This window comes from Pteropus medius, unplaced genomic scaffold (genome assembly GCF_902729225.1).
Source record: "Pteropus medius unplaced genomic scaffold, Ma_sr-lr_union100, whole genome shotgun sequence".
NCBI classification, from domain to species: Eukaryota; Metazoa; Chordata; class Mammalia; order Chiroptera; family Pteropodidae; genus Pteropus; species Pteropus medius.
Genome location: NW_024355206.1, coordinates 1,374,153 through 1,398,731, shown reverse-complemented (window position 1 = coordinate 1,398,731; position 24,579 = coordinate 1,374,153). Strand labels below are relative to the sequence as shown.

At 39.8% G+C, this 24,579-nt stretch overlaps 1 protein-coding gene across 1 annotated transcript in view; it reads right to left on the bottom strand.

The window, feature by feature from the left end:
* Nucleotides 1-24,579, bottom strand: part of AGBL1 (AGBL carboxypeptidase 1) — a 535,540-nt gene that overhangs the window by 1,025 nt on the left and 509,936 nt on the right. The gene's annotated exons all lie outside the window — the stretch shown is intronic.

The following is a 24,579-nucleotide window of genomic DNA, read 5'->3' as shown; positions in this document are numbered from 1 at the left end:
CACTTTACACTATTACCCACGAAGTAACAGAGAACAAATTTACTGAGCAGGTACTATGTGCCAGATCCTGTTTTGAGCCCTTTTCGATGCATTAACTCAGTGAGCGCTTTCTAAAGCCCTGTGAGGTTGGTATTATCATCATTTCCACTCCTCAGAGGACATTTAGACCCATGGAACTAACACTATATCTGGCATCTCACAGCTAGTAACAGAGACTAGTAAGTGTTTGACTACTCAACAGAAAAGGCTATACACAGGTTGAGGGGCTCTATCACAAAGTGAGGTAGAAAGTGCATAGCTTTTGAAAGTGGATGGGAAGTGGACTGTAATCCTGATTGCACTATTTTCCAACAGTGTCATCTTGGACTTAATGAACTCTCTTAGCCTTGATTTTCTCACCTGTAAAATGGGATGTACTTAGGCATGTAGTTATAAGGACTACGTCCCAGTCCTCACAATATTGATTGATATTAACTCAGTTTCTCTTTCCTCCTTCATTGCAGTTTATTATGACAGAATTCAACGTGGTCCTGAGTGAGGTCTTTGTGTTTATAATAAAGTATATTTCACTTGGAAAAAGAAATCGATAGCCAAATATTATTATTATTTTTTTAAAATACATTTTCACGTCCAAATAATAATGACAGGACAGGGATGAGACAGTAATGATTTTAAAAGATTGTGCTCCTAACGATCGTAAGGAAAAACGAAGTTCCAAACTGGGCAGTGAGCCTCACAAAAGAATTTCTAGGTTAAAAAAGATAAAGTGGAAAGTTCTCGAGTTAATTTCGGCTCTTTAAAATTTTTGATTTGCTGCACGTTTGGGCACCCGTTTTCCTAAAGAAAGGAGACATGGCTTCTGAGTCAAGGGAAGTCTGTTCCTCTGTAAAAGGCAGCAGTAGGAGGGGAAAGACAGATGTTTCACAAGTGATTTTTCTTGTCAGTAGAAAACATCACTTTTTAGAGAGAGGAACATCTCAGAGTCGCTTCCCTGTGCTAAAGCTCTAACATCTGATTCTCTTCCTGCATCCTGTGTTCCTGGCTGCTTCTCTTTGTTCTAGAATGTCTGGCTGGGTAAAAAGAAAGGAAGCGAAGGTTACACCCTCCTCCTCAACCAGCCACCTTGCTGCTCGACGGGGAGTAGACAAGGGCAGTGTAAGAAAAGAGCCCCTGGAGGCAGGCAGCACCCCGGCATCCCGCACAGTGCATAATAACAGCTCCAGAAAGGTCAAAACAAGGATGAATCCTTAGGCTAAATAAATCTGAAAGCATGCACCATATTGATAGGTCAGGATTGATAGGTCTGGGCGATTCCTTCACACCAGTCAACTTCTATGCAGCAATGACCAAAACAATGGTAATTTGATAAAGCAAAAAAATATTTTCATATCCAAGATACTGGTTTAATTATTTTAGGCGCTGGCTGGTATCATAAAAAGACTGGCCCAGAGACTTCAAGTCAAAGAAGTTGTACCACTTATCGGCTGTGGGGTCTAAGGCAAGTCACATAATCTATTTTGGCCTCTACTATTGATCTCTTTACTATTTTTTTCCCTAACACAGCATCAAAAATATTTATCTGAATGGCTTCCTCACACCTCCTACACCTAGCCTGAAGGTGAAATTCTTAAAGACTGAGCAGTATCCGTTTCTTTACATCTTTGGCATGGAGCATGCAGCCTGTCAAAAGGTATATCCTCAGTATATGACAGATGGATACCTAGTGGCTAGAAATGGGTGGATATGGAGAGGCATGGATTGATTGTGTCTTGGATATTGTACTTACTTGTCAAGTTGAACTTGACTTCTCCGGGTAGTGAATATATGAAAGTCTTTAAATTATGTTTCCATCATTGAATGTCATGAACATTTTTAAAAATTTAATTTTTGCTCCAGGAGATGCATTCACATCTCTGTTTATGATCCGGGAAACAGGTAGATAAAATTTAGAAATTTTGATCTCTACTTTGATCCGTTATCATGGACTCACAGTAGCAAGTTTGTAAATAAAGCCGGCTTTGGGTTAGCTTAAACGTGAGTCTTAAAAGAAATCTAACTCCCTTCAGCTTAATTAGAATTTTTTTTTCCATAGTCAATCACAGAAAGCTTGACTATAGTGGCTTAAATGAAAAGGAGTTTTATGTTTTCACGCATAAGTTTTAGGGGTAGGGAGCTCATGGCATTATATTAGTGCCTTACAATTCAGATCCACTCTAAGCAGCCATGCTCCTGGTTTTCTCATTGTGATTTCAAGGTGGATGCTGTTGCTCCACCCAGAAGATCATTCGAGGAAAGAGAAAAAACATTTTGGGGAAGGCAGCACCAGCATACTCCTGCTTACATTTTACTGGCCAGAACTGAATTATAGAGCCAACTTCAATTTTACAGTGGTCTGGAAACTGAATATTTTCTCTCTTGTTTAAACTCTTTCAAAGAGACAGGTAAAAAATTGTTACAAGTGAGTGTCGGGTGAGTCAACAAATCACGTCTGTCACACAAATATTCAAATATTAATGCTGCTAGAACACATAGATCCATATCTATGTATCATATTGATAAGCAAGACCACTGGCACCATTATTTAAATAATTAATTATTTTTCTTGATAATTCACCCCCAAATAAGTCAAATTGACATGTGCATTTGGATCCAAAATTGGCTACTACCCTCATAATCACACAATTTTTAATCAGCGATAATGGGAAGAATATTTATGTTACTGCAGAAAATTACTTACTGGTAAAACAGACAGAGGGTCCACAAAAGTTTAAAAAGCATAAGCAATAATAATTCATGAGCAAAAAAGGAGAAACAATAAACATGGGAAAATATTCTATGTTATCATTTAAAGATGCCTCTTACATCCAGCAAATTGGTAGATATATATTCAAATTTATAATACTTAGTATAACTTTTATGATAAAAGCTGACACATATCAAAATGCAATGGCATTTGATGTGGTAATATCACTTTTGGGAACTTTACCTAAGGAACTGTTCAAACTGATAATATTACTTCTGGGAACTTACCTAAGAAACTGCTCAAAATGCCTTTCATGCTACGTGCATAAAATGTAATTATGTCAAGATTACACATAATTCTCAAAATTTGAAAGAAATAACCCTTAAATATCTAATAAAGGAGAAAAGATGGAGAAAATTACAATGGGATAAATTTGATGGGCTATCATGTAGCCATTAAAATAATTATAAAAACCATTTACCAATATGAGAAATACTTATAATTTAATGATAGGTAGGGAAAAAGCAAAATACAGAGCATGTATTGATGTAATTTCTGGTGATGATTTGCAAGGAAAGCAGAGGTAGTTACCCCAAACCCTCCAACACATACTTTTAAATGGTATTGCTATGATTTGCCAATAAAATATAAAACTTTGGACAAGAGGAGGCTGCATAATCTTATCAAGAGAACATCCATGTATCAAAAACTTGAAACTACTACCTCCTAGTTTTTAAAAAGCTATACAGGCTGCCAATAAGAGAGAATTCCCTTTAGCAGTTTGCAACATCTGCTTTGATGTTCTGAAATACATTTAGATTTCTCTTTATTTTATGTGTAATTTATTGACCCTAAAGATTGGTATCTTCCGTCGCTTCTAAAAAATGTCACCCATTATCTCTTTGAATAGTGTCTATCCCCTAGTCCCTGCCAAGGAAATAGTACCTGGAAATCAAGGATGGGCCAAACACTCCTGTTAAACTAATTTCTTTTCAGTCTTCCATAGTTCTTTACTTTCATAGTTTTCATTTCTATCCCTGTAATTCTGATTTTTTTTCCCTATCAATGCTCCATTCTAATAATTCTCTCTCCAGCTTTATTGAATCTGCTTTTAACTCATTCATCTCAAAAACCATCTGTGAAACACGACAAAAGCACTTATTTTACAGTCCCTACCTGATTATTCCTGCATATACCGTCTTCGTAGGCAATTACTCGAGTTAGATTTTTCTGTTTGATGTCAATTATGAGGGCTTGCTTATTTTCTAATGTTTTAAAATTCTATTTTTTTTAAAATTTATTTAGTTTCAAATATACAGTACCTTGGTGAGACATCTATATAGTTCATAAAATGATCTCCCCAATTGCTCCCTCTCTCCCCTGACCCTCCACCTAGCCAACATAGAAATGCTAACTGCATTCCCTCTGCCCTGCTCCCCATCCCTGTGACCATCTATCAGCTGCTAATTTGTATTTCTTTAACCCTGCGCTCCATTCTCCCATTCTCCCCAATCCCCTTCCCCTCTGTCCATCAAATTATCCACTATATTTGTGAGTCTGTTTCTGATTAGTTTGTTCTTTTTTATTCTAAATTTGAATTTTCTTGCATTCGAGGAAAGTCTTTATGGGTTGGGGGTGATGCTCCTTCTCCCAGAGAGAACTCATATTTTCCCCCCACAGGTACTTGGGGACCCTTACTCAGCGACCACTATATGCTCAAGCTTTGTTCAAGGCTATTTGGGCCACTCTGTACATATTTGGATTTTGATCTCAAACCTGCCTGAAGGAGGATTTGTTTTCAGAAATTATGAAGACTTCTTTTTTCCTGCTCTTCCTAAAGCCATGACTAAGACAGTCAACCCTCCCGACTTTCTCCCTTTGCACATTGTGGTTTCACTAGATCATTGACTACTCTTGTCCTCTTGAGAGGTCCTGGCTTTGTGTGGTGGCTCTTAATCAGTCCACAAGTCTTGTACATGCCTCTGGTTTTGGTTCTTACACCCAAGTTATAGCCAACAGGGATGAATATCTGTCTCAAAGACCTACAGAAACTTCTGACAAAGACTATCTCTTCTTATAAAACTGGGCATCCTTGAACAATCACTATAAACATACCCAGAAGGAAGATGCTATGCCTCTGTAGAAATACTGCAGTTAACAGAGGGGCACTATGAAGACACCAAGCAAGTGCCTTTTTACAAAGTAGACTTACTGTCAGAAATGAGAAAAATCTGGGGAAGTTCTTGTATATGGTCTCAGAAAGAATCAAGAGTATATTGCATTGTGAAAGTACAGCAAAAGCCATAAAAGCTAAGATCTCAAAAGAAATTCTGGAGATAGAAAATACAATATCTAAATCGAAAGCCAAATGGAGAGAGTTAACAGACTATTCAACACAAAACATAAAATCCATTACGTAGAAGACGACCTCAAGAAAAATTTCAGTATCTCAAGGGGGGAAAAAATAGATTAAAATAATGTGTAAGTAAGAATTTTAGAATAGACGAAGGAAAAGTGATCTGTTCCCATTTGGAATTTTAGACTCAGATAGCACGGTCACCTTAATGGAAGCCAAGGAGGAGGAAAAAGAGGATGGAGAGAAGAGAGTGTTTTAAAAAAAAATGTGAATCTGCAGATCAAACAGGCTCACCAAATAGATGAGGTATAATTAATGAAAAAGAAGTATTAGGATCCCTATAAATAATCAATATTAAACAGCCAAAAATTTGCTCACACTATTATTAAATACCAAAGACAATGCAGCAACATGCACAGAATAGAGAAAATATTGTGTCTCAAAATGTCATTTATGTGTGAGGGCCTCAGAAGATAAATCCAGAGAAGCAGCAGCACTGAATGCAAACCACACATACAGAAAATTTTTGTAATTTCTTTAAAAATATCGGCATGCCCCTGTTTTTTACAATAGTCAAGACATGGAAATAACCTAAGTATCCATTTGCAGACAAATGGATAATGGAAATGTGATACACACACCATGAAATATTATTTAGCTATAAAAAAGGAAATCCTGTCATCTGTGACAACAGGGATGAATCTTGAGGGCATTATGCTTGTGCTGAGTGACATAAGTCAGAGAAAAACAAAGACTATCTCATTTACACGAGGAATCTAAAAAAAAAGACAAGTAGATAGAGAATAGATTGGTGGTTGCTGAATGGGTCAAAAGGTATAAACCTCCAGCCAAAAAATAAGTCCTTGGGAAACCACGGATAATATACCATATCATATATATTCAAAAGTTGCTAAGAGAGTAGATTCTAAAAGTTCTCGTCACAAGAAAAAAAATTATAACTTTGAGGTGATAGATGTTAACTAGACTTATGATCATTTCACAATATATACATGTATTAAATCATTACACTATACACCTGAAACTAACACGATGTTCGATGTCAATTATAACTCAATAAAAAAGGGGAACTATTAGCATAACCCTAATAGCAAAAATTGATCACGATAGCCCATAAGGCAATAAGCCAACCTCATTCAGATCTATCTCCCAATTAAAGAAAAAATTATTTATGTTCAGACATATGAATATTAAAAATAATTATGCTACTTGATCTAGTGAGTATTTTAAGAAGAACAGCATGGGGATAGTATCCTTAGGAAATCTACTAACGTAAATGTTAGTACACGAAGAGAAGGCAGAGGAGAAATCACCAGGAGCTTCTGGAAGGATGATGCATCCACATCTGAACAAGTCTTAGAGCATGAGTTCCCCAGGGCCCTTTCTGAACCTGAGAGGGCAGCATTGCATGGTAGGCCCTCATTTGACCTATAGGTATCTCAATTTTTCCATCTGTATAATGGGGATAATAATAAAAAATACCACCGATCTCATGGAGCTGCTAAGTCAGAAAGTTTACACGTGTGTGTGTGTGTGTGTGTGTGCGTGTGTATGTGTGTGTATATATATACATATACATATACATACATATATATATATATATAAATTTAGATTAGTACTTAGCCCACTGCACATTATTCAAGTATTTATCATCACTGGTAAAAGCAAATACTTATATAAAACCGACATCAAAATTATACTTGATGATCTTTCTTAAAACTGTGGCCTGCTCTCAGTCCTGTCCCTTATTATTTGACAAGTTCCAAACAATTCAATAAGAAAAAGTGAGTCGTAAATATTAGGAAAAAAAGAAATTGCATTATCATTATTTGAAGACCGATTATGTACTAAAACACACCAAAGGAATCAACTGAAACAGAAAATACATTAGATATAAGGGATGAATTGAGTAAGCGGACAGGTTACAAATTAAATATCCAAAAATCAATTTTCTTTCTATAAAACAGCAAAATAAATTATTAACTGTAATAAAAATCCCATTCACAATAGCAACACAACTATAAAATACCTAGAAATGGAATTAATAGTAAATACCCTAAGGGTTTTTTGATAAACTCAAAGACTTTACCAAAAGATAAGGGAAATTTAAATAAATGAAGAAATAGGCTGAATTCTAAAGAAGCAAGGCCCAGTACCATGTGATATCAATTCTCCTAATATTAATCTACAAAAGCGTAGGAAATCAAAATACCTGTGGGGGTTTTAAGACTTGGCAAATTAACTCCACTTTAGAAGACTACATGGCAAAAATATCATCTTATTCTAATAACATTTTTGGAATAAAGAGTAAGAAATAATGATGGGTTTTCTCTTACAGACAGAAGATCTTATACACTTACAGTAATTAAACATTATGGTATTGATGAGAAACATGGCCGATGGATCTGGGGAAGCATACAGAAAGTGCCAAAGATCAGGCAATGCCTAGAGGTATGCATATGGTTAAAAAGGTGACTTTCAGGTCACCAGGATATGGATTCTGGGGCAGATCAAAGAAAAACCATATTTCAGGAAAAAAATCTCACAGTAAATATCAAATTATTCCATTTTGGTTAAAGGATTCAATGTTGTAAAAAATGAATAATTAGAGAAATAATATGACATAGATTCCTATGTTTTATCATCTCCGAACCAGAAGAAGGTCATTCAATGCATATCTTCTGAAAAGAAATCATAAAGAAAATTAATGATTGAATAAATAAAATTTAAATATAGCTAAATAACCTACACTCACAAACTAAAAAGGGAAACAAAATTAATTTTAATTGCAATAAAGGAAAAAAAATCTCATTTGATGTAAAATGCAAATTAATTTAACAATAAAATAGCATGATTCGCCTCTCAATTCATCTTTATCCTCATTCCCCAAATCATAACGGCCTGCTGGTAAAGAGCTATAAACAGTCTGTCACAGTCTGTTATTGGCGGAAGTACATATTCACTCAAGTATTTACAAAGGGCAATTTGGAAATATATTTCAAAAAAGTCTTAAAAATGTTTAAGCTCTTGGAGGTCATTCAAATTCTAGAAATTAATCTTAATAATCATGAGATGAGCAACAGAGAAAATCCTAAAAGCATACCGGTGTATGACTAGTCAAATAAACATGATTGTATTCACATTATAGAATATTAATATATGTTCTGAATTGGTAACACCATGGGGATATATTCATGACATAGTATAAAAGTACAGTAAATTTAACATATGCATTATGATCCCAATTTTCTTTTAAAACGTCTTAATGGTTTATATGCACTAAAATGTTAACAGCGGTTACGCATGGTGATAATACATGCTATTAATTTTGGTTTCCTTTATTTTTAATTGTAAAAAAGTCATTGCTTTTGACACTCATATTTCCTTAAGCAATGCATATAAGCTGAGAAATAGTAGTCTGTCTGAATTAAAGCCATTTTATCACTTTAAATTTACAAGTAAAATTAAAATTCACTTTTATAAACTGCCAGTTAAATTTTAAGATTTTAACTTAAATAGTAATGACAAAAGGCAAAGGAAAAAGGCTGGCTAGGCGTATTCCATTCCTTGAGTATCTCTTTTCTCCGTCACACGCACTGCAGCACCTGGTACTCTCCGGACTTTTCATTGCTTTGGGTCCCCGGGCCCGTTTCTATTTTTCTTTTGCAGTCAACACCCTACGACTTAAGGACTAGTCAAGATAGAGCAACGAGAGATCTATTCCTTTGGTATCTTCCCTAGGAACAATCTCAGACTCTTTACAGAATGCCAGCCAGAGCTGAGAGACAGTGACTTTTAAACACGTTTGGAGGGGCTGTGCACTCTGTTAACTTTGTGCATCCTCGACCTCGACACGCACCCAGCAGGGGAGTCAAAACGAAGCCAGTCCAGCCCTGCAGATCTTGGAACCAATAGGTGGCAGAGAAGGAAGAAAGGGGCCTGTGGACAGGCGTCCTGGCTTATCGACCCCATCAAATGGACTCCAATGCTCTCACGCTGAAGAGCGAATCCATAACGAAGCACGTTGGTGTCTCTGCCAGACTCCATCTGATGGGCTTCTCTGAACAAAGCCCCTCTGTGTCCATCCTTTCTGCCCAGGCTTCCTGATCCATTACTGACAAATGTTTCCTTAGTAACTGCGAAAAGGCCCTGCATTCACTGGAACAGCAGGGCCGAAGGTGTGGGCTGGATTTCAAATGTGTCCTTTATTTCTATGCTGGACTTTCCCTGGGTCTTTTATTGGTGCATTTGTGCTTGAGCCATGAATGACACAGCGGACAGCTAAGGTCTCTGTGATTGCCTTTCTCTGTCTTTCTGGACCATGCATACGAGGATAAATAGGAATCAGAGAGACCGTACCTCCATTTTACAGATCCGTAAAAATAAAGCAATGCCTTAGTCAAGATTATGTCGCTAACTGCCACCAGAACCAGGGTTCCAGTAAGAGTTCCCCTGACCCTAATCAAATGTCTATGCCAAAATGCAAGGCTTTAAACCTCACATGTTTAATAAAAGCTTTTGGAGACTTTCAGGTCATCTTTCCTTTTAGGTCAGATGCCTCCATAAGTCCTACCTTTCCAAATCTCATTCCCTTTCTCATCAAGAAACCAGAAGGCTCGCCCCATATGGCACCAGGGACATGCACCAGCCCAGTCTTTCTACCCCGTTTGCTGTCTAGAGTGGAGAGCTGACATTGTCTTATGCCATCCTCTTTCCTGCGGGCCTCAGTCTAAGCATCTCTGCATCTGCTTACCAAATCAAGGGAAGATGCCAAAATCACATCCACTTAAAAGCTCCCGAGCAGTGACTGCAAATGGTGCGCCTGTGGCTTCGTGATCCCCTGGGGTCTGCGTCTGGGTACAGAGGCCTTCGCTATCCACGAGCACAGAAATAAGAGTAACAGAGCTGAGTGCTGTCAGGCTGTGATTGCTCTGGCAACAGAGGAAACAATCCTATCGGAGGTCCACGTGGTTTTGAGGCCCCGGTGCTCATCCCCAGCAAGCAGGATACCTGTGAGCAGATTTTGTTCACCGGAAACGAGGAGAAATGTTTTACTTTTTAATGCAACTCTTTCCAATCAGTCCTGTCTTCCACCAACCTCATTTAGCTGTCTCGTTCTTACAATAGGAGTGTTCAGATTAGAGCCTGTTGTTGGCAAAAGAATCAGGATGTATGTATAGTCAATGAAAAAGACTTAGTTCAAGATGCAGCAGCGGGTAGCAGGCGAGAGGAGCATGCTGCTTAGATTCTGCTACGACGGTGCTGCTGTGTACGCCCTGTGAAAAACACCGGCTGGGATCAAGGTCCAGGAGGCCTCAAGAGTTACAGCCATGAAATGGGGGCGCATAATCTCATTTTGCGAGACAGTGGGAGAAAGCCCAAAAGAGCTAACAATAATTCGTAATATAAGTGACAGTGATATCATTGAATCATCTTACTTCATCCATAACCAAGAGACTAATAGGCATGTCAGCGAATATTAGTCACACAAACACAAAAAAGCCCTAATAGGGCTCATTCGTACTCTGACTTAACATTAAGATCAATCATTTATTCATCTAAAACTATATAGTAAATTCCTTCTGAGATGTTATTGTTTTCAGGCTAAGGACACGAGCCTTGTCTCTTCATGGAAATTAGCATAGAGGATTTCCATTAATAATTGCTTTATTATAGTTTTGAAAGTGCTGTGACCAAACACTGCACGATGCTTTGAGAATACATAAAAGACAATGTAACGCGACATGGATAATTAAGTTAATTGCGTCCTCTCGTTATATACATAATGTGTCAGTCCTCCCTTCTCTGTGGGGGACGCTTTCTAAGACCCCCAGTGAATCCACGGTTAGTATCGAGCCCCAGGCATATTGTTTTTTCCTAGACTTACATGCCTATGATAAAGTTTAATCTGTAAATTAGGCACAATAAGAGATTAACAACAATAAAGTAGAACACATAACAGTAGTAAAAGTTATATGAAGGCGACCCAGCACAAATTTTTTCTTCACAATTTTACAGATAGATGATCCGTTCTTACCGTAGATCTGAGTAACCTCAGCCTACAATTCTTTTTCTTTTCTTATGAAGTAGAGAACATTCACCTCTTCACTTTAAGGAAGCACTTTACGGCTTCTCCTTGGCGTATCCGAGTTGCCAGGATCACTGCTCTCACACTCTGGGGGGCTCTTGTGAAGTAAAATCTAAGTCACCTGAACACAAGCCCTGCGGTAGGACAGTGGTGGCCGCTACGTGACTAACAGGTGGGCATCGTGTACAGCGAGCATGCACTGGACAAAGGGATGGTTTTGCATCCCAGGCTGGACAGAAGAGGGCGACCCAAAGTTTCACTCGCTACTGAGAACGGCCCGCCATTCCACACTTCTGAGTTATTTCCATTTAATATTTTTGGACCCCCGTTGACTGCAGGTAACTGAAACCGTGGAAATAGAAGCCGTGATTAAGGGAGAAACTACTGTATAATACACACGTGCATAACATCTTTATAAAACAGATAGATGAAACTATAGCGTTTAATTCTTGCCATCCTAAAGATGAGGTGGAGAAGGTTAAGATTATCTCTGAACCTTCAATAAGCAGGGAACCAACCCGAACTCGGGGCCCCTGATCCTACATTCAGAGTGCTTCCCACCAAGACATCACAGCTGCTAGACTAGCCAAGGTCCTAGTTCCCCTTGGAGTGTGCCCCAGGACAGTGGCCCATTTTGTCGATCTCAGAAATAAGAAACTTAAGAAATATGTGTCCTTCGGTATGATGTAAGGCATGGCCACCAGCTTAAGTTTGGGTAGAACAAGTCCACACACAGTGACGATGTGATTACCCACCTAAGACAGAGCATTTCTGTAGGAAACTTAACCATGAGCTGGAAAGACTGACCTTCACGTAACAATAACACCAGGTCCTTCTCTGGCATTTTTATATCCTGCTCTTAGTCACTTTTCCAACCCATGGGGCAATAGATTTCTAAACCTCACCTCTAATCAATATATATACCCACATATACGAACACACACACACAGAGTGTATTTTCTGCATCTTATAACTTTATACATGCACAGTGGTTCTGCCCTGAGGCTGGATATAAATAAATTGACAGCCTGGTTCCCACTAGAACCATCGGAGAATGCTCTTTTGGAATACTAACCAGACATTTTCATGAAGGGAGGCAAGCTTGTGTCAGGGAGCAGAAGGAAACTAGTGCTTACTGGGGCCAGAAAAGCGGCCGGCCAGATGGGACTCAGCTGGCCTTTGGAGCTTGAACAACTGGCTGTATTCTAGCTCTGCTTCTCCTTCTCAAAATATTTCTGGGGGACCAGGGACAGGGCTGCTTAGGGTGGAAGCGCTAAGACAAACGGTTGAGCCTAGGAGCAAAAGAAATCAAACTGACAAATGAGGAGGGTGAAGCTCTCAGAAGCAGCGCCCTTTGGTATGAGATGAACAGGGTGACCTCCGAAGAGAATGAGGGTCGGAGAGCCAGCATGGCTGACGGAGCAGAGCCGGGGGAGTACATTGAAAAAAAAAGCAAAGGACAAAGGGACTCATGAAGACAGGCAGAGGAGAAACCGAAAGGCTGCGACATGAAAACTACTCTCCGTTGACTGTGTTCCAGATCTTGGGTGGAGGGGTGGCATTTCCCACCTCTCTCCGTCCTGCTCTGTCCTGGATTCGGGGCTCATGTGAAGGGAAGGACCCTTCTAATAGAGTCGACCCTGGAACAGCCGGGTGTGAACCGTGTGGGTCCACGTCGACACGGGTTTTTAAAAATAAATACCTGTGCTCTTTTCAATCCGCGGTGGGGAGTCCACAGATGTGGAGGGCTTTCTGTACGCATCAGTCCACCCCGTTTTATACAGCGGACTTGAGCATCCGCAGATTTGGGTATGTGTTGGTGTCAGGAAGCAATCCCTTACAGATACCAAGAGACAACTGAGTTTTGGGGGAGTCAAGAGTTACATGTGGATTTTTGACTGCAAAGGAGGTAGGTACCCCGAATCCCCCACGTTGTTCAAGAGTCGACTGTATTCACTCAGGAGACAAAAGAGCCACCAAAAACATTATATAGTTAAGGTTCAACATTATGGAAGTGGGAAGCTAAGTTTTACCTGGTATCAGCCCCCTTCAGCTTCCTGCCCCCAATTCCTGTTTCTGATGATGGACGATAGCTCCACAAGAGCTGCGGTGAGGAAGAGAGAAAGATCTTCTAAGAAAGGGGGAAAGGACCAAGACAGTCCCAGGGAAGCACGCATTTCCAGAGCTTGGGATCCGCCCCAGATGTGTCCCATTGCATGTGGCTGTATTGATTGTGCCAATTGATCCAACAAGCCCTTTCCTCACGACCCTGCCTGCACCTCCCTCATCGATGAACAGGTCCTCTTTCCTGGCAGGCTGTGAGTGTGAGTTCTGGTTAACACAAGCCTTCCTCCAGCTGCTTTTCTCGAATGCTGCTTTGAAAAGTAGGAGCCGTGGAGATGTTACCTTCCCACAGTGCAGAACCAGACCCAGAGTTCCCAGAGAGGCTGCAGCGAACTCCTATCTGGTTTGACGGTTTCTGGCCTCTGCGGTCAAGGGAAGGCTGTGGATAATCTTTGTTTCTCCGTGGCTGGCTGACTTGGCAGAGCCAGGTCATCGGCCTTACCATGAAGGGGACCGGGGGAGAGGGGAGGAGTCAGTAACCACAGCCCTCCTCAAAAGAGAGCTTCAGGGCCACCTTGAGGAGAAGGCCTGAAATGAAAAGGGATGCCAACAAGTTACCCCGGCACCAGCCATCTGCTACCTTCTAGGAATGCATATGGGTCCTAATATAAAAGTTAAAAGACACTATAACATAATTTATACAGCCTTGATCGGGGTCCTGGAATAATGAACATCATAAGCTATTTCTTTTCAAGGAGGATACATTGAATACAAGACCATGGACAAAGCGGGGTCTAGCCTAGCAGTCTACAGCTGGATCCAGCCCACTGATATGTTTTAGTTTGGTTTTTTTTGGTCTATGCAATGTCTTTCAAATGAAATTATTTACGTATGTTATAAAAATGAGAATTGTTTACATTCCAACTAAGTGTTTATATCTTTGAAAAAAGGGGAAAATCTGAAAACACATTTCTACTTGCCAACAACCTGGTAGAGCTGTTGGGAGGAAGCTGGAGACTTTATGAAAGGCATTATATCTAGGTGACCAAAGACCCCTCCAAAACATTTTCCCTGTGTCCGTCTCCTCCTTTTCATTAATATCATCTGTTTGGCCCCTAGTGACATCTGAGCGTATGGCTCAGAATAAAATGTTGGTGTTTTGATATCAGCAAAACTCTGTGGTCTGTCTGCTAAAAATAAAGTTTTCCTTATGAAAGGACTAACATTCTAACAGTGACCTCCACTCTGGGGCAAGCTTTTTATCAAATAAATGACATTTGTTAGCTCTAATCGTGTTCGTTTATAACACAGGTTAATTGCAGTTGCTTCACAAAGAGCCGAGAAGCACAGCTGAAAAAAATAATGAGTTGGAGGATTTGGTTTTGCCGTGCGCCCCATCTCTGAGAGCATGAGACACAGGTTAGCTATGGCCCGAGGTGGTGGCGCTTACTTGTCTGCAGCTCCTGGGCACCGAAGGAGACAGTCACCATGATTAAAGGCATATTTGAAATTAGTTACTCTTTTCCTTGTAGGCTCGTCTCTCTCCTTCCTGGGAGCCGAGGCAGCCTGTGGTCACTACCAGTAGCCTTGGCAGGCTGAATCGATACATGTGGAGGAAGGATAAAAGCTGGGTGCTTTTATTAGCTTCGACTGGTCTTCTCTCAAGGCTCAAGTGTGGGGTTTATAAAATAAAATTAAAAAAAAAAAGCGGCAAGCGGTTATAGATTATGCATTGCTCTCCAGCATAGTTTATATCCGATGTCTATAAAGCTGTTATTGGATTATTGGCAGCGTGTTTATGTGCCTGAACACAAGCAGTCCTGCCAGGCCTTGAGAATAATACAGAGAGAAGGGGCTTTTAATATCACGGGATTTGGGAAGAAGTCTGCATCCAATGCTCTGGGTGGGAAATAAACGGGCAGTAAAAAACACTGTGAGATCAGGTCACTGAAGAGATGTGGAGGGTGCCCACTCTGAGGGCCATGGAGTCCTTAATTGTGAGTCACGATCCCCTGCAATATGTATGTCGACTTAACTCATAGTTACAATTGAGGGGATCATGGAAAGACAATGCAAAAAGGTGACTTGGCAATATCTCAATTGGTCAATGAGTGAACTAGCTTTCCACAAAAATAAAATGCATACACATTCTCTTGGACAAACTTGTTGTTCAAAGATGCTCTACCTCAGCAGTAGGGACATTCGGGCTGGAGAATTCTGCTGTGGCGACTGCCCTGTGTATTACAAGATGTTTAGCACTAAACCCTCACCTAGTTAAATATGACCAAATGTCTCTGGTGTGGGGGAAAGGCAAATTCCCCCATTAGATCACAGCTTTCCATGAATTAAAGTGTGTTTTGTGTGTCTGCATGTGTTGGGGAGACTTAGTAAAGTTATTCACACAATTCAGAAACTCCACGCACAACAATGACAATTAAGGCCATCGAAATGAGTCTCGGAATGGGTCCCAGAAATTAAAGTTGGGAGAATTTTCAGAAAGAAAAGCACATGGGTAGTCAGGAGAACACTAGCTTTAGGCAAGTCAACGAGTGCTTCCATCTACAACCCGAGATGGGCACATACACAGCTACGAAATAGGAAACATTTAAACCACATTTCGCTATGTGTGTATTGATCCTGGGACAACATCTTTTTAGAAGGAGGAAAACCTTTAGATGCCCAGAAAAAAGAAAAAAAAAAAGGTGTTTTTACTCTGCCTTCCCACATGAAAGCCTGGTTCTTATCCTTAGATCTTCAACAACAAAATTAAGGGACCGAGAGCCTTGTGCTACTCGGCAGAAAACCAGAGAAATGGGCATTGATTTGGTCCCCTTTTTCGCTAAGCGGGAGTCACGCTGCACGCTGCCCGAGTTGCACAAGGGGCCTCAGGGAACTGGTTGGCCTCTAAGTATTTTCTGTCAAACCTTTTGATCCCACAGTGACATTTAAACTGAAGGGCACTTGGGTTTAAGCACAGACGTCCGAGTTACTGTTCCAGCAGAGGTTTCTCTTGTCGTATTGGGGAAAGACTGTGAAAATCACCCATTTCTCAGACTTTCTCAAAGAAATTGTTCGAAACAGAGTACAGTTGAACTGGGGACTATCAAGACCCACAAAAGACTCAATGCAGTTTCTCGGCGTGTGTCCGTGCAGGGCCCATATTAGAGGCACAAGAGACGTCAGTTAAAAATGAATAATCTTGGGCCTTCTCACTACAAGAAACACCAAATCAGAAACGCTGACACCGAGGTCTGATGAGATGTATGTTTATCAAGATAATCTGATGCTCACTGAAATTGGAGAACTACTCGGGTTGTATATACGAAACAGGAGTCTTAAAAACACTTAATATCGGAATTTACTTCTCAGAAGCAAGCCGAGCCAAGAAATGCTAAGAGATCGACTCACCACAGGGCTTTTCTAGAATTGCCACTCTGCCAAAGAACTGTGAAGTCAGTGAAAGTCCTGAATCAGACTTTTTTTGAGATTTGTCCTTGGCAGAGAGCAGCGTGGGTGAGACTAGCTGTAGACTACAGAAAATTAGGCACCTATAGTCAGAATCCATTGGTCCAAGAGGTGAGGGAATTGGGGAAGGAAGAATCTAGATAGCGTGCTAATGCTGTACGCCTGCCAATTTGTGATTAACCTTTAGTGATTAGGTCACAAATCTGAACTTGATGGGTATCTCACCTTACAGTTTTCAAATTCACATGTTTTCTTTGCCCTTTTTAAAGTCATACCTTTTTTGTTTTGGTCATATTTGAAGATAGCCTTACTTGGACTAAAGGTAACATAAAATAATGTCTAACTTAGGAAACATAAAATAATGTCTAACCTAGGAAAAAAGCTATCTTAAACTTTTGTACAGTGGGATAGCTACAATTTATCAGAGTCCTCCCCCGCTCCCTCAAAAAAAAAAAAAAAAAAAAGTGACACTGGCTTATAAAAGAAGTTATTTTTCTTTCATAGTTATTTTGGCCAGAGTTATTACCCCACGGTGTCAGAGACCTAGACTCCCTCTATCACTTGGCTTATATAGCTTCCACTGTCAAGGTCATGGTCCTAGAGGACTGACACATGACATGGACTTCTACCTTATCGGCCAGAGATGATGGCCACGCTTAGCTACAAGGAAGCTGGCAAACAGTCTTTGCTTCAGGTAGCCGTGTACCAAGCTAAAAATCGGAGAAGGAATTCTATTGCAATTAAGCAATGAGAATATTGAAGAAAACTAGTGTCTCTTTCACAGAACTACATGTCCGTTAAAAGAGAAACAGGTAAATATACTCCAGCCTATTAGGAAACTAGAGTACGTTAACATGCCCATGAAAGCCTGATGAATGGAAAGACACAATCTACAATAATCGCTATTTTAAATATCCAACTTGTCTTGTGCCTTAAAAGATAGAAAATGCAACCCTTTCCCTAGTCTATATCCTATCATCAGCCATTATAATCACTCGTTTATTTCTCATTTCCTTATCAACTACTCCCCACTTTGTTCCAAGTAACTGAATGTAGGAAGGGGAAAACACGTGACTCTGCTGAAAACACGTGACCCTACGGGTATGACATTAAATTTATGACCAAAACTTCCCTGTGGGCCCTTAATGCTGCCAAGTTATCACAGTCTACTCTTCATACTCCTTTTTTCTCAGACTTTTATCGAACCATGGCTCACCTTTCCCTTTCTTCTGAAACCTTCGACAACTCCCTCGTCCTCAGTTGACGATCTTTCTGCCAATTTCACTGGCAAAATTGAAGAAATCAAAGGAGATAGTTTCAAAACTCTCAAGATCCCTCTACTCATCTTCCAGAATCTATTTTCATACATTCTACCTTCCTCATGTTACTATGGAAAAACTATCCATGACCGCCTCAGGCTAATATTTCTATGTATGAATTAGAGCGGGGGTTCCTAACCCCCGGGCTGTGGACCGGTACCATCCGTGGCCTCTTAGGAACCAGGCTGCACTGGAGGAGGTGAGCAGCGGGCAAGCGAGCGAAGCTTCATCTGTCTTTGCCGCCGCTCCCCAGTGCTAGCATAGATAATTCCTATCAGCGTACACACACGGCATTGCTCCATCTTAAAAATTAAGTCTCCTGATGTCACTCTTTGCTACGACTACAACCACGTTACTGTACCCTCCTTTGTAACCAAACTCCAATTTCTCTTTGATTCTCTCACGCCCATCACTCTACCAAAACGTCTCGTGCCAAAATCATCAACAGCTTGCATCTTATGAAATCCGATGGTTATTATTCATCTACACTTGATGCAGAGGTTCTTGCCGCAGAGAATCATGCCCATTTCAGTAAATTACACATCACTGGGCTTCCAGGACATAGCACTCCACCTTCGCCCCCTGGTCTTCCCCTTACTTCATCCCTCAATCTCCTCTGCTGGCTCCACTTCACACTCTTAATGATAGAGCAACCAGGACGTCAAATGTATATCTCCAGCCCAGACCTCTCCTCTGAGCTCCTGACTCAAACCCTAATGACCTAGCTGACGTCGATACTTTGATCTCTAATAGAAATATCAAACGACACCTTTAAAAAACTGAGTTGTTTATATCGTCCCCGCCTGCTCCAAGCCTGGTAAATCCCCAGTTTTCTCGATCTCAGTTGACGGCCACTCCATCTTTCCAATGGTTCAAGATAAAGATCTAGTCGGGGTCTCCCATGGTCCTTGCTCTCTCCCACACCCGCCACATCCAATCCATGGCAAAATCCTAATCGCCTCTACCTTCAAAATATGTCTAGACTCTGACTTTCAGTTCCAGCGCCCTGGGCAAGACACCATTAGCTCTCACCGGGATAAATGCAATAGCCTCTCTAGGGCTTTGTTTCCACCCCTGTCTATTCCCCCCTACTTTCCCTCCAAATCCCAAACAATATTCTTGAAAGAGCAGTGAGAGTGAGCCCTACAATATGTTACTGGGATCATGTCACTGTCTATTTTTCTCCAAAAACATTCAAAGTTTTTGTCATAGCCCCATAGACTTCACATGATCTGGCCCTTGGCCAGCCCCCTCCTTCCTGCTTCCTGTTTATGCTCCAGTCACACTGGCCACCTTAACGTTGCTCAGAAATGCCAAACCAGCTCCCACCATTGCTTCTTCTCCTCCTTCTGGATGTCTTTTCACTGCATAGCAGTATGGCTCTCGCATATCTTCAAATCATCGCTCAAATGTCACCTCGACGATACCTTCTACTCTGCTTCATATAATCCCAAACCCTCATTGTCTTAAATTTTAATAACATTTATCACCTTCTTATAACCTATAGGATTCATGTATTACATGTATTCACGTATACCAGTATTTTTAAAAATGAAATATAATATATGTTGTATATTGAAAATTGTACAAATTATAATGTCAACTGCATATGTATAAGGAATTTTGTTTTATTTATTGTTGTAATCTTGGCCCTTAAAATAACGGTTAACACATAATAGGTGATCAATACATACTTAGGGACTTAACAAATGACACATGGTTGATATTTCATATAATTGTTTTTATATTTTCACAAATTATCTTTAATACATCATTTTGTTGCCCATATAGTAATAAAATGATGTTAAAATTAAGATTTCTAAGCTCTTATTAGTTTTACTTCTAGCTCAAATGCTAAAGTTTTAATATTAGATAAATCAGTTCACTTGTTGAACTTGTTTTCATTAAAAAAAAAAAACAAAAAACTAGCTTGGGTTATCTGAGTTGAAGATGATCACATAAGAAAGGCAACAAAGCAATGTGTCCAAATACATGAAGTCATCCCAGTATGAGGACTGTTACGATGCTTTCTTTTTAAATGAAACCCAACTCCAATTGCTCCGGGATAATTAATGGTTGGTGTTTCAGATGCATCATTGAGAATGTGTTCTTACGTTATAATTTAAGAACAAACAAGTAAAAGCTAATTTCTCACCACCTCTCAAGCACGCATTGAGACAGAATCTTTATTTTCTCAGCGTCCCTTATTCAATGAAGAAGAAGAAGAAGAATGATGTGATCAAGGTCGCAGCACCAACTAATGGCTAAATCGTAGGCACGATGCCCAGTCTAGAGCCATTTCAGTAACATCACACAGGATCCTATGGGGGAAATCTCTCCTTGGGAAGCAAAAGTTATACTATTATGAAAGGACCGTCATTAACTTCTAAAGACGAACCCAAACTCAAGCCTAAGAGTCTGAGTGTGGGATGAGACCACCAGAAAACATCACTTTCCTCTCAGGGAAGTCTTGGGGCCAAGGAAAAGCAAACAGAAAGATGTGGATAATGGAAACAGACGCTAAAAAAAAAAAAACAAAAAAAAAAACTTTTCTATTTGAGAAAGATAAACGAGACTGTATAATACCCTCAAGTTCAAGAGTACTGTCTAGGGTCCAACATACCTATTTCCAAGAAGACCGACAATAGCCACTAAACTGAAATGAACAAAACCGAAAGACATAAGGAAGCCTTCTGTTTGGAGTTTTCACTGCCATCCGGCAAGTCAGCATAGCTCTCTGCAGAACTATGTACGAGGAATTACCCAAAATGCTTGACACCATGATAATTACCTTCTGCCCTGATGCACGTCCTACTGACAATGTTGAATCTCTGTCCAAGGGAAAAAGTAAATGATTCAACAAACTGTCGATGTAAGACAGAGAGATAAACACTCAGAAATTCTGCTCCATGCCAAGATGCACCCCCAACCTAGCCATGGAAAGGAAGCAAGGAGATCGATCACACATTCAGAGGAGTTATACAAAATGCTCTCATCTCAAATAATAAACAATGCCCGACTGACGTGCAGTCAGAAGTCTAACATAAACCTAAAAAGCACCCCCCACACTTTTTTTTTTTTTTTAACATTGTTGTCCTAATGTTTCATGGCACAGATTCTTCCTGCAGGAACTCAGGTTTTCGGTGATGCAGTGAAAATAATGCTGACCTAAACATCAGAAAATCGAGATTGTACTTCAGGCTCTGACAGCCCTTATTTACTGCGTGAACTTGGATCGGATACTTGACTTCTCCTGACATTTCTGGGATTAGAGTATCTGATTAGCTGATGACTGTTTTATCTACCATAAAATTCCAGGATGCCTTGTGGCTTTTATTGTGCTGAACTGTCAGTCAACAGTCTCCTTGTGGCTTCTGTGGAAGGAGCATAAGAGACAGTCGGAGGACCTAGGTCACAGTGCCATCACGGCTACACTCCAGGCGACCTACCCAATCCCCCTCAGCCTTAATTTCTTCTTCTACTAAACGGAATCACAAAAGAAAAATCTATCTCGGGTTTTAAACGTTAGAATTAAATCACTCTGCATTACTTTTCTCAATTTCTTTCGTTTTAAAAAATGCAGCTCCACAGAAAAGTTGATAGAACGCAATGGAAACCAATATGTTCTTTGCCAGCATTTTACATTTGACCACGTTTCCTTGCCATGTTTTTACACACATAAATATATGTGTATGCGTATTACTTCCACCGAACTATTTTTAAGTAATGTGCAAACCCTATATTTGACTCTAAATACATCGTGTCATCTCCTAAAAACAAAAAAAAATTAAAAAAAAAAGAATGAGACCTCCTTCTATGCACAAGACCATCTCACTCAAAATGATTAACTGATTTAAAAAGTCAATAATAAACAGTTCATATTCAAATTTCTGCAATTTAATCATCCACTGAGTTTCCACAGCTTCTTATTCTCCTTTAATCGACAATAGTCTTTATGTTTTTTGTTTGTTTGCTTTTCTGGTGTTTCAGCTCTATAGATCATCCCATGCAAAAAGAATCTCGCAAATATGGTATTGAGTGAAAGGTGCTAGACGTGATACACTACAAAAATATACCTTCTCTGTTAGAGTAAGGGTAGCAGTTACCTGTCGGGATCAGTGGCTACATCTGCAAAAGAACATAAGGCTGAGCTGCCACATGCTGTTTCTTGACCCAGGTGATGGTTATGTGAGTGCGTATTTACATATTAAGAAACCAACTGCTTAAACAATTGTCAAAATAAAATTAAGAAACTGAAAGAAATGTGACTGAAGTTGCTCTAATTCTCTTTCGCTGCTTAATGGCTGAAGTAGTCAAACATATATACGGACAACGATGGCTGGACTAACATAATTAACAAAAGCATGTGAATGGACATATTTAAATTTATATGCCAGAAATGGAAAAATAGTTTTAAGGGTAAAAGGTTCTTTTTAAATGTATTTATTGGGACATACACCTACAATAAGTTCCCGAAATTAGACACTGTATAATCATTCTACATTATTTGTTCAAGATTCAGGGAGAGTAGAAATTTCAAAAACAGCTTTACAGAGCCCTAGTGTATAGAGCGTAAGGAAATGAGGACTTTTTGGACTTTACAAAGTGGATTCCACGGGAGTCATGAGAGCAATGTCAACTTGCACATTATAAGGGGAATGCCCCATACCACAGAAACTTACACATACGAGAAACACCCAAAACCACAGACACGTCAGCCACGACTATCCGGGATAAGCCTCCATCTGCAAGAGCCAACAAGCCTAAGGCTCCCACCCTGTAAGGCCATACAAGCTGAACACCTCAGACAAACGATGCTCAAACCTAACCCGATAGCGCCGTGGACAGGTGCATCAGGAGCCAAAAACTCAGACCTTCTGACCAGTCTTAGACACTGGCTTGGGACCAATGCACCAGTCAACAGGGCTCCCTTTGGTGATGCTAAGGACCTTCATCCCTTTACTCTGTCGTGGGTGAGGACTGTGTACTTCGTGTGTGTGGCTTGTGTGTGGGTGTGGTGTGGTGTGGTGTGGTGTGGTGTGGTGTAGTGGTGTGGTGTGGTGTGGTGTGGTGTGGTGTGGTGTGGTGTGGTGTGGTGTTAACCTGTGTGAGAACATGACTGGTTTATCTGAGAAGGTTCCACTCAATAAACCTGGCCTTGTGTAAAGACACAAACACATTCAAGGGTATTACTTCGGCAGTTGCTTTTCTTGCTGGCAACACCTACCCATAGAAATTAAAAGCTGCTGTTAAGAGCCTACGGAGTCAAAGAGCAAATGCATAATAAAACAGACTATTTAGAAACTATCTTATATGAAATTATAAATTCAAACATAAGCATACGTAAATTCAGATTCTTAATACTTTGTTATTAAATATTTTTTAACTATAAAGATTTTAGAAAAAGAATATAAAAGCAACCTCAAAATGAGAGAAAATAAAATGTAGCAAAAATTATTGAAACATGTAAACCAGCAGATGTGAGTAAATCTATAAACTAGTTCTTAAAAAAACACAAACCAAGATTTTTAACAAGTCTTATAAATCTAATTAAGAGCAATTAGAAATATATGTTAAACTTCTTTCATGTTACCTAAATGACACTTTATTGTTCAAAAAGAACATCAAGCATATGGTAATGGATAAAGCAGCACATAGATTAAAAATATAAAAACATCATATGAAATGTTGGCTAACATATTTTAAAATCAGGACAAAATGAATAATACCCGTGGAGGAGGTATAAATTACAAAATAACTTCAATAAGACATAGAGAACCTAGATAGATAAATAAACAGAGAAAAAACAAGTCCCAAATGCACTGGAAACCTAAGAAGTTTTAAAGGTAGATACTTTCAATTATTAAAGGACTTCTTTTTAGTAAATAGTCAGGTTGTCTTTTCAACCATCTATCCCTGCCCGTCAACAGCCCTGGTAAGTGGTCTCACCTGTATACCCAAGGTGAGTCTCTGGTTTTAAGTAATCAAGGCAAGAGTTTCCTTAATATTATGATTGCATTAGGTGACTCCACAACCTAATAACCAATCAATTCAAGGCACCTGCATGGCTAGAGTGCCAATGATTCAGGACAATGAAGCAAAGTGCTTCTAAAAAGATACCTCTACCTTAGGAGAGCTTATAGAAGCCAGCCCTCTCTCCCGAAATTACAGCAGCCACTTTTCCCTCACTAGGAAAGCCAGCCTGAAAAGTTTCTTACCCCAAAAGTTGGTCACCAAGTCACGGATGTCAGATAATCACTGAATCAAACCAACCTTTTATAAACCAACAGTTTATAAAAGCAAAGGGTGATAAAGTGTTGTACAATTAAGAACCTGAGTTTGTCAATCAAAACACACCGTAGAGTGAAAAACCAAGCTATAAATAGGAAGAATGTCTGCAAAACTTATGACAAAAAATTAGAAAACAGAGCACCGGCGATTCAACTAGAAATACTTTTTAAAATAAAAATCAGTGAAGAATTTAAATATTTCTCAAGAAAAAACAACATGAATAACTCCTAGCCAT